The 16,180-nt window shown below is 36.3% G+C and overlaps 1 pseudogene; it reads right to left on the minus strand.

Moving 5' to 3' along the window:
• Positions 1-2,602: 2,602 nt before the first annotated feature.
• LOC101837609 lies at positions 2,603-5,122 on the minus strand (annotated as a pseudogene).
• Positions 5,123-16,180: the final 11,058 nt, after the last annotated feature.

A 16,180-nucleotide genomic window follows, 5' to 3' on the forward strand; every position in this document is an offset into this window, starting at 1 on the left:
GCCCTACAGAAAGTACTAGAAGGAAAACACCAACCCATGTAAATCATCTATGTGCACAAGAATACAGGAAATAGATGAGCTTACATCAGCAAACAACAAAGAAGAGAATTAAGCACACAATGTCATCACCAACAACAAAAACAAAAAACAAAAATAACAGGAACTAGAAATCACTGGTCATTAATATCAATTAAAATAAATGGTCTCACTTCACCTATAAAAAGACACAGGCTAACAAATTGGATACAAAAACAGAATCCATCCTTCTGCTGCATACAAGAAAGCACACCTCAAATTCACAGATAGACATTGCCTCGTTGTAAAGGGCTGGGAAAAATTTTTCCAATCAAGAAACACGATGGTGTAACTATCCTAATATCTAACAAAATAGACTTCAAACTAAAATCAACCAAAAAGGATTAAAGAAGGCCATTTCATATTCATCACAGGAAAAATCCATCAAGAGAAAATTTTAATTCTAAACATCTATGCCCTAAACACAAGGGTACTGTGTCTTCCCTGTCTAGTTGTGGTTATGCTCCTAAGGCCTTTTATCCTTGTGTTGCCATAGTAAATGGTTCAGCTTCTAATCGCTTACTCTAGAAATGTGCTTTTGACCAATGAGAGAAATTTCTTTATCACTTCAAGGCTCATGAAGGAGAAATTTTTTGAATAAAAGAAGAAGGTGGAATTAGAAGCAAGGAGAAGTTAGAAGTTGAACAAGATTATTAGAGTAGAAACACAATAATAAAGAGCGCATGAAATAAAAAGCATGTCCGTCAGATTGTGTGTGAATTTACTACAGTAATACTTTACACCCTCCTCTCCTAAGAAGCATTTAACCTTTGAAACCCTGTGCAGGTTTGTCTGACTGTTTGTTTTTGTGGCCTAATGAACTTCATTAAAGTTATTCAAAGTAAACAGGGTGGGAATTTGTTTGCAGAAGCATAAGTTTTTATCTCTGTGTGGGGTCTTAAGGCTGGACCCTGAAGCATTGCCATGGAATAGTGTTGTTTACTGGCCTACAAGCTTACCCTGATCAGCTTGTTTATTATATAGCCAAGACCAACTGTCCAGGTGTGACACCATTCACAATAGGCTGGGTCATCACAAATCAATCAATATTAAGAAAATGCTTCAAAGACCTACCTGTAGGCCAAATTGATGGAAGAAATTTCTCAGTTGAGGTTCCCTTTTCCAAGTTGACTCTAATGTGAGTCAAGTTCATCAATTTTTATGGTTTCTCATGGAACAGTATGCTAAATGAGACTACTCTTCTAGGATAGAGTATTGATAGGGCCAACCTTGTAGATGTCTGTTGTTAGAACATTAAGAGGACAGGTGCCCCAACAATGCCAAGATTCACACTGTTAACAATTTATTTCCGTAACAAAACTAGAATACAGCACCTGTGTTTTAAGGTATACTCATTACAAATTTATATTCTGTTTGTTTTGCTTAAAATGGAGAATGTGGCTGTGTTGATCCCAAGGTTTTCACCATGCAGTTATCATCAAAATTCTTTCATTTATTTATTTGTGACAGGTCAGATTCATCATGAAAGTATGTCTGGGAAACATGTAGCAAACAAGCAAATATATATTTATTCAATACTACAAAAACTTGGATTCCTGCCAGCAGCTGCAGTCTTTCAGGATGAAGGTATATGATTATTTTTACTAAAGCAAGTTTAATTAAGCAATGGCAGTACACATTCAGGGTGCAATGTTGCTGTACTGACTAAGAGATTGATGGACACATATATTAGTGTAAGACTCATTTTGATGGTAAATGTTCAGAGTAAGCCGCTAAATCAAGAGAGAGAAAATTTATGCACACCCATGTTTATCTGTCCTGTCAGGCATTATCTCACCCTCCTTATTTTACTGAGCCCGTGAAAGTGACTAATTAATCATGGAATGTGTTTTCCTTGGTTTTCAGGTTCACACTTAATGTCTGCCCTACCTACTTGAAAGTAAAAGACTATGCCAGGATGAGAAGTGAATTATGCTATAGTGTTGCTGGAACTGTTTACATTGAGTCACAAAGATGATCTCAGTACTTGGGATCACATGCCTTTAATCCCAGGACTCATGAGAGTTATTTAAGTCAGGAACAGGGTCTCAGAGATGGCACTCATTGTCCAACCACACTGAGGATAGGAAGGCATTGACTCTCCAGTCACACTGAAGAGAGGCAGTAGTCTGAGGCTTGTTGAGAGTTCATGGAGACAGGATCATCCCTTTCAGCCTGAGGTAAAGGTAAGAGGTAGTGACTAGATGCTTTGCTTCCCTGATCTTCAGCTTGAAGCTTGAACCAAAATATCTGTTTTTCATGTTGCACATACATTTTATTGACAATTTCATTATTATTATTTTTTATTATTTATATAGTGCTCACAGACTTTATTTCAGGACTATGGCAATAGAAGCCCCCTCAAGCAAACATCACCTAGAAGCAGGGATAGGGATTGCCCATGTCCTATCAATAGTTACACTGAAAATCAATCAGCATGACAGATGGGGCAGACCCCAGGACAAAAACTACATAGGAACTGGAACTTCTGTCCCCAGACCCTTGTGGGCCAGGCATAGTGTTGTACCTAGTCATTCTCTTTTATGAATACATCAATAAATTGCTCATGACCATGTTTGGGATGAGTGGTTTCTGTGTCACAGGGCTCTGGGTCACAGGGTCAAAATGACCCATGTGCTGCAGATGCTCTTCAATACCCTTCGGGTTATAGCTGATATCACTAGATGTGATGCAGGGTTCCCACATTAGTTCAAAGATGATCTTCCCACACAAGTAGCCAGGAATATCTGGTTTCCTTCTTTTTTGTTCACTGATAGAACTCATCCACGTTGGCCATATATTTATCATTCTTGGCCTCTATGCCTGATGGGCCAGGACATAGTCTTCACATCTGTGGTTCTGCTGTCAGACTTCCGGTTCCCTCTCTGGCTAAGCAGCAGTGACCCTGCTGAGACAGGTGTGTGGTATTCTCTCCTGGAGGATTTTCTTTTCCTCAGTAGTGTTCCAGACCTGCGTTTTAGCAATTGGAAGTGCACTAGGAATCTCGTCCCCTAAAATGAGTTCCTGTTCTTGCTGCAGATTGTAACCGTCCTCATTGTAAGTCTCCATCTCTAGCCAACACTGCTCCAGGAATGTACCTTCTCAGATTGCCTATCGACTTCTAGGATTCTCTGGCCATCAGCAAGTGCTTGTTCAGGCTGCTGCAACTTCAGATAGCACAGACAATGGGTTGGTGTATTACACTGTCACAGTGGTATTTTAATGTGGAGTAGCCATGGACAACCACTGCTCCAAGATGCTGGCAGACCACTGCTTCCAGGTGCTTGCAGCCCAGGAAGAGCCAGTAGCCTTGTTTCTTGAGTCCCTGAGAACTTAGCAGTGGCCACTAGTACCCAGTAACTCTAGGCCCTCCTTTTCCTACTGGTCCTTTAAAGCACTGTATGTCATGGCTTATGTTCTGCACCATTCCACCCAGCTTCGACATTTTACTCAGTGATCGGTTTTGACTTACTTTTAAATACAATATATGCCAAAGAGTATACACATTTCTAATAATTTTAATATTTACTTACATATATTTTTAATCATGTCATTTCTAGAACCTTATTTATACTTTTCATTTGCAGATGTCTCTTTAAAATGCTGTGTATTATTACAGAATTCAAGATTTTGATTGTTTTTGTTTTTCAAAACATCATTTCCCTGTTAAGCCCTGGCTGTCCTGCACCAGACTGGCCTGAAACACAGAGATCCATCTGCCTATGCCTCCCAAGTGCTGGGATTAAAGGTGTGTGATACCACTGCCTGGAAACAGCAAAGAAATTTATCTCTCCTTTCTTACAACTAAAGCAGTATATTTTAGGGAAATTAAATTAATTGATTAAGAAGGTTTTTTTGTTTTTTACAAGACAGGGTTTCTCTGCATTGTTTTGGAGGCTGTCGGTCCAGCCCGGCCTCGAACTCACAGAGATCCGACTGCCTCTACCTCCTGAGTGCTGGAATTAAAGGCGTGCGCCACCACCGCCCGGCGATTAAAAAGTATTTTAATTAATTGCTTTTTTGTGTTTATGTCTGTGAACGATGTTTGTGAATATGGTGCTGGACAACTCAGGAAAGGGAATTGTAGCCACTGAAATTGGAGTTACAGAAGTTATTTTTATTAAAAAAAGAAGTTTATTTTTTCAATTTACAAACCAACCCCAGTGTCCCATCTCTCCCTTGTCCTCCATGTGTCTCCCAGCCTTCCGACATCCTATCTACCCCTCAAAGGGGTAAGGCCTTCCATAGGAAGTCAACAAAGTCTGGCATACCAAAGTTGAAGCAGAACCAAGCACCTCCCCACTGTGTCAAGGATGAACAAGGTATCCCACCATAGGGAATGGGCTACAAAAAGCCAGATCATGCACCAGTGATAGGTCCTGGTACCACTGCCACGATGGTTTTAAGCCACAACAGTAAGTGCTCCTAAGAGCTGAGCCATTGCTCTAGTCCCCATATATAAAGCTTAAAATTTATTTGATTTCTGTGTTTTCTTTTGGAAGAAGAGAGAAGGAGAGACAGAAGAGAGAGAGAGAGAGAGAGAGAGAGAGAGAGAGAGAGAGAGAGAGAGAGAGAGAGAGAGAGAGAAGCTGGGTGGTAAGAGAAGTGGGAGGGTAAGGGTAAGAGGAAAACATGATCTGAATATAAAAAAGAAAAATCTTCCCCATTCTCTATTTCCCCAATGCTACTAGAAACCCCTTTTCTATTACCAGTGTCTCTCTAATTTGATTACTTTGAACTTGGAAGAAGTTGCTAGAAAACACTGGGCAAATCTATCAATACTCATCTACTCATAATATTATAAATACAGTTTCCTCACCATTACCATCTGTTGTGCCCATCACAGGGCATCCTTCATTTGTATTACATGTTCTACCATAGTTATGCCATTTTCATTTCTGCCAGTCTTCTAGGGATACTGAATACTTCAACCTATGTCTTCCTTTGCTATTTTCAGTTGTTTTCTTTGCTGTTGATATCATTAGCCATCCTAGTAGGTGGGAAGTAGGTTCATTTAGTTTTCATTTTTCACTTACCCAATGTTCATGAATGTTATTTGAAATTTTTATTGTAACAGTGTTGTGTATTCATATATCTTTTGAGCAATGACTAAGTTTTTCTGATTTTTTTTCTGATCCAGTTTGGTTTTGTTTCTGCTGAGTTTTAGGAGTTTGTATATTCTGGATGACATGATTTTTTCACTAGAATTTCCTAGTCTCTTTATTTTCCCAAGTCTGTAGACTTTACTGTATCAAAAGTATCTTTGGGACTGTGAAGTTATGGGCCCAAATGCAATGAATCCATAGTTACACTTCAGTATTCTTATTGGGTGAGTAATTATATGCCCAATATAGAATTTTGCATTCATGGATACCAAAACCAATTTCAATTAAGTAAAAAATAAAACTCATACATTTAAATTTTTCAGAACATGTAAACTTAAATTAAATGGACTAGACTATTTTACATTAAGGGCAGCAGAAACTAAAACTATAGAGAAAATGTAATTTCAAATGTAAACAACAAATGGAAGAGCTAATTTTATTGATGAGAATATCTTTCACATAATTGTGTTCTTAAACTAAACATAGAAGGACTTTTACCAAAAAATATATCTAATTTATTACATAACATGATAAGAAAATTGACAAGGTTTGTTGCTTATTCATTTTTTTGGAAAGCAATGATAAATGTCATAGAATTCCAAAATATTTCATATAATAGCATATATAATAAACATGCCTGAAATTAATAGCTAGATGATTTTTAAACATGTGATTTTTTTCTAGGCAAATGTAATACATGTTGATGAAATTTAATCATTCGATTTAGCTACTCAACTTTGGCAAATCATCCTGGTGTTTGTAATGCCGTCTTTTAAGTTGCTTTCTTTGGTTAACCAATTTGTTGTTTCCCCAACCACAATTCCTGTCATTTAGCTCAGTATTTACAGTTAACTTTTTGAATTCATGAGTAAGTATAGGAATTCGGAGAGTGGAAAGCATCAGTGATCCCATTAATAGAACTGTGGGAAGCCTCAACATTCTCACGTTCATCTCCATGAGGTCTTTTCTCCAACTGGACCCCGCCGTATATTTAGTTTTTGCACTGAACAGCAATATAGACCACTGATGAAAAAGGATTCATCCAATTACTATGAGTAAAGTAGCTTTAACTTCCCCTAGATATCCGCTAGCCAGATATAAAATGACACTTACCGGACACATCAGTAGCACAATAGGGCCTTTATTGATTTTCATATCATGTTCTTCAGTCTGAGATGGCTCTCCAGAGAACACCACTTCCCAGCAGGAAAAAATTGCCTTTTCTATGTTTGAATTCTCAGGTCTATTAATGCATCCCTAGCTGGAGACAGTGTCATTTTCATTCTATTTCTTTGTAGTTGATGTGTCTACACCTTGCTATTGTAGTGCCTAATGGATGCTGGGGTGATAGGTCAAACTATGAAAACAAAAAAATGAAATTGCCTAGCCTGTGAATCAATAAAAGGGACTCTTAACACTTTTTCTAAGTATAAAATGTACAACCAATGAAGTGTGATGAGTGCATTCAACCTTGTACTAAAACTATAAGTAGAAATTTCTACTTTCAGCATTTATGTACTCACAATGAATATAAATGGTGACTATTTTTCAATATACTATATCTAAATAAAAGAAATTAGCCAATATGCACCTGTCATGTTGATGAAAATATTATATTTCCATAACTTAAATGACACTGGAGATTATTTTGTCACTCTCTTTAAAACATTTGCTTCCAATGAAAATTTTAAAAATAAAGTCATATTCAAGGAAAGCAAATGGTACTTTATGCATTGACTATTCTAGAACCACACTTGATTCTAGAAACCCCCTATACTAAAATTATCTTTATGAGTTTAAAACAGGGAATAACTTTGTTTAAAATTGTAGAAAACACTGAAAATAAAAACCATAAAGTTGTTATTTCAAGGAAGTTTAAATACTTTCAATTGCCCTTCAAATTTATTCAAATATGTGCACTTTTATTTATACTTTACATGTATGGTTTGATGTCTCATTAGTTGGATATTTTGTGTTAAACTTATATGCTTTTAGTCATTATGCTAGCATATGACACACAGAAATGACTTACAAATAATTGATGAAGATATAAGTAGGCCAAAATCCTTTGTACAAATCTTCAAGATATTCAAGTTAAACACTAAACTAATTTCATGAACTACATGCACACACACACATACACACATATGCATTTATATATAGGAGTTTGTGACTCAACGGTTGGATGAACACAAAGCCTACCAGTGCTCCAGACTGAACAAATGGCTATTCTTCCTTTCAAAGCAAACTAATATTTTTGCTTCAAATTTCCCTTCAACCAGTTTTAATTTGTTTGCTATTTCATGGTTTTATGTAATTGAGAGTAATACAATTGGTTAATTTAACAAGAACTGAATGGATCTTGTTAAACACATTTGAAAACCATTCCTGATTTAATTAAAGCATTTTTTCTAGAAAACATTTATAGCATGTCACTTTAACTCTATACTTTTGGGGAAAAGTCATAAATTCCTGTGTGTAAATAAATATTTAGATGCAGAGATTATGTTGCATAATTTGAATCAAATTGCATATATAGAACATGTTGTTTTCTTTTTCCATTATGATATGTATAAAAGAACTTCAATAGTCACTAATAATTTTCACAAGCAATCTGAAATTGATGAAAGGACAATAATCAAAGTTACATAATGAGTAATAATAATTTAAAAAACTTTTCAATATACTGTAAACAAGCAGATGAGTACTGTATTTTAAGAACTAAAGACAAATTTAGTTGTTCAAGAACAAAACAGTGTAGATAAAAGTAACCGTGTAAAACAAATGCAGGTTTTGAACAAATGATACTCAAATTAACACTGGACAAGTGATTATGAAATTCATTTAAACAGGTTAAAATCTTTCAAACCTAGTACTATTGAAATCATCTCTCATATTTTCACTAAACTAAGGAATGTTCATATTTGGCAATACAAGTGCCATCCAAAGTAAATGGTATTAATGACAAAATAAAATGTACAATTGATAATAATTTTAATCAATAGTTTCACCTTGTTTTCTATTTCTAAAACACAACATAGTTCCGTATAGAACAAACTCCTGAAAAACGTGCATTCAGAAGGTTTGATGCAGGAAGTCTCTCAGGGCAGCGTGAGTTAACCTAAGTCCAAAACAATTCTTGTCTACATAGAATATCACTATTTGTAACTAAAATATAGGCAGAAAAGCAACATACACATCATCATACACACATGCATTTCTAGAGCACTGACCAACCACATCACTATATTTTGTTTGTTTACCATTATTTTAATATAATTGTGAACCTGTCCTGTGGCCTTCATTGTGATCCAAGTTAAATAAATATTTTTGTTAAAATAATGGAAGCATAAATCTTTGATCATACTTTTCTCTTATATTTTATGTACAAATCGCTATCGAAATTAAAATATATATAAGAGAACATATATACATAGAAAAATAGACAAAATGTTTCAACTCTTTCATATGTTCTTTGTTTTACCTTATATATTTGTTCATTTTTAAATTTGGTCATCTCAGAAGAAGACATCTTATTAATAGACTTAGTGAAGACGGGTGGTGGTGGCTCATGCCTCTAATCCCAGCACTCGGGAGGCAGAGGCAGGCTGATCTCTGTGAGTTCAAGACTAGCCTGGTCTACAGAGCTAGTTCCAGGACAGCCTCCAAAGCCACAGAGAAACCCTGTCTCAACCCCCCCAAAAGACACAGTGTAATATAAACACAAAATTATATAACAAAGTCAATAAATTAATACATAAAAATGTAACAGATTTGGTAGTAATACTTATCTATAACTACGAGGACCTTAAGTTTTATTTTAATATTTACAAAAAAATCTTATGTGGCCATTAAAAACAAATAAACCTTTGTTGTCCCCATCTCTTCTATAAGATCTTTATATAAGTTCTATACATTCTCCACACATACATTTTGTCTTTTCTTTTTAAAAGAAAAGATATGACTAGTTTAGAACATCCAGACAATATGGTCTAAGATCTTTAATATTAATTATTATTCATATTCTGGTTGCAATTTGTGTATAGAATTTACTTTCTTCATGAGATTATTATTTAACTGTTGTTAGTTTGCAGATAATGTAATCTTGAAGTTTTGTGTATGACCTTAATTAAAATCTACATTGATAATGTGCAATATGTCATGCTTCTAGAAACAACAATTTCTTACAGAAGCCTATATATAGTTGCTACATGTGCACACATGTGTTCCTACACTTGCATGTATCCAGAATAAATTTAATTTCTCCTAAACTCATGTTGTTATTTAATCTGCATTATTTCATATTAAAATGTGGTAATAATTTTATTGCAATATTCAAAAGCAGCACCTTTTTGAAGATGACCACATACAGGTCTGTGTTAAATGTCATGGCTGAGTATTGATTTCTTTAAAATAAATAAACCACAGTTTAACTTCAGCAACCAATGTTTCTTAATCTATGATATTCTAAAGCTCATTGGAACTCTGCAAACCATGATCATCACCAAATATGACCCTTTCACCTTGGAACTGAATCATGAGCAAAAATAAATTTCTTCATTATAATATAAAATCTGCTTTGTGTTACTAGCAACAAATACATATTGAGGAATATTACCTACCTAATAAAATGTTTCCCTCAGTAATATTTAAATTTATATATAAATATAAATGAATATTATAATTCACATAATGATTAAATAAAGCTTGTCAGGGGATGGAGTGATAGCTCAGTCAGTAAAGTATTTCCCTTGCATACAAACAGACCAGAGTTTGACCCTCAGAATACACATTTTTAAAAAGCTGGGAGGCAACACTGACAACCCCAGTGCCAGAGAGAACAGAGCAACGTGAACCCCTGGAAGTCAAAGATCAGCCCAGTCTAATAGGGGTGGTGAGGACCAATGTCAAATGAGACATCTTGTGTCCAAAAGAAATTGATGAAGCTGGGGTGTGTCATAGAGATTGTCCATCAAGACTGTCGATTGTCGTTTATACACATGTGTTCCCATAAATACACATATGCTAACACAGTTGCATGACCTTAACATCCATATGAATATAGGTACAAAACACTTTTTGAACATTACTAAAACATAAAATTTGCTTCACAAATTATGTTCTTCCAGTATTTAAATAACTGAGTACTTTGATATGTACCTAAGTTTAATTTTAGTGTTAAATAATGCTAGAACAACACAATCTAAGTACTTTTATGAATCTGGGACAACATTTTAAAAATAGGAGTCATTATACAGTTCCCAGTTATTTGTGAAAACAAGACATTTGTAACTTTCATTTACCAATCATCTCTCACATTGCAGTTTCTTTATTACTGTATAGGCAGTGATAAAGCTAAACTTCAGGTCAATAAAAGAAACAAATTGTTTTCCTGTACTTTGAAATGATATGTGACGATTGATGTCATCATGGTAGACTAATGTCTCCCACTATCTCTCCTAAGTCTGGGTGGATTTATGTTGAGGTCTATGATCCATTTGGACATAACTATTTTTAGCATGGCAATAGACATGATTCTATCTGCAGTCTTCTGCATTTGCATGCCAGCATCCAGTTATGCCAGCACCATTTGTTGAAGATACTTTCTTTTTTCCTTTCTATAATTTTAAATTCTTTGTCAAATATTAGGTGTTCATATGTATATGGGCTAATATTGGGGTGTTCAATTAGGGGCAGATACCTGCAGCTAAATACTTAACTGAACTCCTAGAAACCAGTGACAGAGAGGGATGACTGATGAGCAAAGGGGTCAAGTCATGCTGGTGAAACCTGACCACACAAAGGGGAGTTCTTGAACCCCAGACTGATGACTGAGAGGCCAGCATGGGACTGACCTAGACCCCTTGAATGTGATATCAGTGAGGAAACCTCGGGAATCTCTGGGACCTTGGGCAGTAGATCAATATTTACCATAGTATACGATGAAATTTGGGAGCCTATTCCACATGAGGGATGCTCTCTCAGCCTGGACACATGGGGGAGGGCCTAGGTCCTGCCCTGGTTGAAATGACAGACTCTGGAGATCCCCATAGAGGGCCTCATTCTCCTTGGGGAATGGTGTGGGGATTGGGTGAGGTCTGGGGGTCTAATGGAGGGGCAATGGAGGAAGAGGGAGCTGGGATTGACATGTGAAGCAAGCTTGTTTCTAATTTATATAAAATTATATATATATATATATATATATATAAAGAAATGAAGTCTACAGGCTTGCTTCCACCTCTTGTTACCTTTCTCATACAGACCAGTCCCACCTGCCCAAGACTGGTGCCTCACCAAGTGGTCTGGGGTCTCTGATATCAATTAGCAACCCAGAAAATGTCCCACAGACATACCCACAAACCAGTTTGACATAGAAATAGAAAATTACACAGTTCAGATTCACTCTTCCCATATATGTCACATTAGCAACTAAACCTAACTTTGATAGCTTGTAATAATGTACAAAGTATTGCAACCATCTATGAAAAATCATGCTTTTAATATTTTTCATATCTTTCATGTTTTGTCCTATTAAAAATCAATTTAGCCTGATGCTGTAGGTGCAAGATATTATATGCAAGATTTCTATAAACTGAGTAAAATGGGATTTCATAGCTTTGTTGTAAACCTCCACTTTAAAACTTGGAGTACACATTATGCCTACATACTCAGAGACAAAGTGGATATGTAGGCATAATGTGTACTCCAAGTTGTAAAGTTGTCTAGAGTATCCGGTTCATACTAAACTATCTGCTCTTGTTAATAATAAATGCTGCAAGCACTTATTCTGCCTTCTAACAATACAATGTTAATATTATTTCCAAATAAATTGTCAGTAGAAATGACTCATGTCTTTTTTCTTTCACATTTTTAATTGAGAACATAACATAATAACAAACTATCTTCTCTTACCTCCTTCCAAATCCTCCCACATGAAACACCCTGTTTTCATTGAAACTCAGGGTCTCATTTATCATTAATTGTTGTCGCATACATTTATGTTTATATGTGTTATATATGAAGAATATAAATATTCTTCAATATAAACTGTTCATTTGGTATAAACTTTCATGCATGTTTTCTAGGATTACCAATGATTGTGCTCTTCCCTGGGGAGAACCATTTCTGTTGCTCCCAGTTTTCCTCATTCACCTAGAGTGCTTTGTTTATGACTTATTTTTAATTGCCTGACAAGGGAGAGACAAATGTACAGATAATCAAGAATTGGTAAAAATCAATGTATATTTTTATCTTGTTGAATAGTGCTAAAACATAATCATAGAGTTCAAAAACTTTAAAGCAAAAAAGAAGAAAATGCTTTCAGTGCTGATTATAAAGTTACACAGGAAAGCAAATCATGAGGAAAGTTTACTCACACTCCATTTTTAAACTTTCTACTAAACACAAGATGTGAAAACACACTGAGCTACACAGTTATTTTGGGAAAACTTAATTCATTCTTCTTTGGAAATGAGAAAAGAAACTGTAAAAAAATCCATTAGTTTATCAATGCTTTTGTTCATGAGCAGTTTTAATTCCTGTACTACATCAATTCACTTTGAAAATTTTTAACATATACTGCAATGTTTTGGGGGATAAAACCATTTCATAGGGAGAAGACACAGAATACTAGGCTGTGCTTCTAAAGGTAAACCAATGCAGCCCCCATGTCTTATCACCAAAATGTGTGTAAGAATAAGACAGTAAACTATGAACCAGGAACAACCTTTCACAAAACTGTAGCACACTGCTTCCTTGATAATTGAATTTACAGCCTTTGCAGGAAGACACAAATTTTATTATCTATGTAGCACTCCATTTGTAGCATTTTACTTTAGCAAATGTAATATAATAGAGAATCATGGTGCATCTGTGAAGCAGAACTCCAAAGAATATTTGCCTTGAATTTTCTGTGGAATTAATGAAAAATCACAAATATACACACAATTAGGCATATTGTATACACATAGAAACTATTTCAATGATAAGCAAGACTCTGACTGTACAGAAATAGTTTTACAGTAGAAAGACCAGGCTCAGTTTTGAAAGTCATGAATAGGAGGTGGAAACAGATAAGCAGATTAATAGCAGAATTCAGGAGAATATTACTTACATTTTGCTGCATGATGCTTTGAGAACCTGAAACTTTTATCCTATATAATTAAGCCAATGATTTAAAATAGTTATAAAGTTTGATGAAGTCATAAGCTCAAAAGCATTATGAACCAGCTGTTTCTCATGAGCCCATTTCAACCATTTCAGTTCATTAAATGTACGATTTAACACATTCAATATCTAATGAAAATCAAAGCTCCCAGCCTCATATATCTCTTCAGAATGGATATTATTATTCTCTCTTTGCACATCTGAGAACAGCTTTTGTTTATTGTGGTCTTGGTTTTTATTTACATCCATTTTTCCCTTATGCTGCCACAGAATTTTTGCACCTGTCTCAGCTACATATGCTCTGTGAAACATGTGTATCTTATTGCCGAGTATCCTGAATGTTACAAGTCACTAATGTAAATATTGAATAGGACATTATTTGGGACATATGGTTAGATGCTTTCTTTTAAGATATTAATTACATACATATGAATTGTTTTGTCTGTAAGCTAACAAGAGATAGACATATATTGTAAATTTATAGTTCTTTGTTTTTGTCAAAAGCACACACACACACACACACACACACACGTACTCAAACACACAGGAACACAGACAAGATCTCTCCCCTCATAAACATAGTCATATCTATATCAAACAAATAAGCAAATAAAGCCACCATTTATAACGAAGCATTCTTATGTTCACAAGAATTACATCACTGTGAGAAAATTCAAGAGAATGTTGAATACTAAAGATTAGTAACTAATTTCAGTTGGACATTCCTCCCTCTCTCTCTCTCTCTCTCTCTCTCTCTCTCTCTATCTCTCTCTCTCTCTGTGTGTGTGTGTGTGTGTGTGTGTGTGAGAGAGAGAGAGAGAGAGAAGAGTGTGTAGATATATACTATCTGTCACCCTGACACTAGCTATTAGATAGAAAATTCACTCATACACCAAGACTAGAAGAGCAATCACTGACAATGTTAAGTAGAAAAGAATTGTGTCATGTTCTCTCAAATATTGCTGACTATATCTGTATTTTGGAATACCAAAATCGAAATAGATTAGTTGCCAGCAGTGACACCATTGAGTGCCAAAATTAGTCTCCATAGGAGATTTCACTTTAACATAGGCATTGTTAGGAATTATGCAGATGTGAGGAAATCAGCAAGATCTGTGTCAGAGGATCACTGTCTTTTCTCCTATGTAATTGTTTTATAAATACTGGTGTCATCCCATTAGATCACTAGAATTCACACTGGTGCCTGATCTGTCTTCTAACCTATGATTCCCTCTTCCCTCTATTCTAGCCCCCACTCAACCTTCCTGTTCCCCCTTGACCTACTCTCTCTTCCCCTTCTCCCCCTCTCTTCTTCCCAGCTCCCACTCCCCTCCACCCTCGCCATGTTCTCCATCTGTTCAGAAGATCTTGCCTCATTACTCTTCTCTGGGGTACCATGCATATCTCTTAGGTTCTTTCCTGTTTCCCATACTCTCTGTCAGTGGAAGTGCAGACTGGCACTATCATGATCCATGTCTAAAATCCATATATGAGTGAGTACATACCTTGCTTGTCTTTTTGTGACTGGGTTACCTCACTCAGGATGGTTTCTTCTACTGCCATCCATTTACCTGGGAATTTCAAGATTCCATTGTTTTTTTTTCTGCTGAGTAATACTCCATTGTGTAAATGTACCACATTTTGTCTATCCACTCTACAGTTGAGGGGCATCTAGGTTGCTTCCAGGTTCTGGCTATTACAAATAATGCTGCTATGAACAGAGTGGAGCAGATGCCCTTGTTGTATGAATTTGCCTCATTTGGATATATCCCTAAGAGTGGAATTGTTGGGTCTTGTCGTAGATTGATTCCCATTTTCCTAAGGAATCTCCATACTGATTTCCAAAGTGGCTGTACGAGTTGGCACTCCCTCCAGCAGTGGAGGAGTGTTCCCCTCTCTCCACATCCTCTCCAGCATAAATTGTCTTCAGTGTTTTTGATTTTAGCCATTCTGACAGGAGTAAGATGGTATCTCAAAGTTGTTTTGATTTCATTTCCCTGATGGCTAAGGATGTTGAGCACTTTCTTAATTGTCTCCTGGCCATTTTAGACTCCTCTATTGAGAATTCTCTATTTAGTTCTGTACCCCACCTTTTAACTGGATCCTCTGGTATTTTGGAGACTTGCTTCTTGAATTCTTTGTAAATTTTGATGACACCAACTGGCAAGCTAACCAATAGTAGAGAGACAACTTGAATGCCCATTCCTGATAATGAACTTGATGCCCATAACCACCTTGGAGCCTTATCCAGTGACTGATGGAAGCAGACACAAACACCCACAGTTAAACACTGAAACTGAACCCATGGAACCCAGTGACAGGAAGAGAGGAGCGATGAGCAAACTGGCAAATAATGGGCTGGCAAAACCAGCAGAGACAGCTTATCTGAACAGGGGAGAGCTCTTGGACCCCAGACCTACAGCTGGGAGGCATGAATAGAACTGATCCAGACCCCCTGAATGTGAGAGGAAGTGAGGAGGCCTAGGCAACCTATGGGGCCCTGGGTAGTGGATCGTGTTTATCCCTGGCATTCAAACAGACATCGTGTGTCCATAACACAAAGAGGGATGCTGTCTCAGCTTGGACTCTTAGGGGAGTGTCTGGACTCTAGATATCCCTATGTGGAAGGAAGTGGGGATAGGGTGGGAGGCTGGGGGGATGGTGGGGGATTCCAGAGGAGGGCAGGGAGAGGGAACTGGGATTGACATGTAAAACAAGCTATTTAAAATTAAAATAATAAAAATAAATAAATAAATACTGGTGCCTGTCCTGGTGATGCTGTCTTCTCATTCTATTATATACTTCAAGATATACTCCCTGTCTCATGTGACACA

This window comes from Mesocricetus auratus, unplaced genomic scaffold (assembly GCF_017639785.1).
Source record: "Mesocricetus auratus isolate SY011 unplaced genomic scaffold, BCM_Maur_2.0 Super-Scaffold_100008, whole genome shotgun sequence".
Taxonomy (NCBI): domain Eukaryota; kingdom Metazoa; phylum Chordata; class Mammalia; order Rodentia; family Cricetidae; genus Mesocricetus; species Mesocricetus auratus.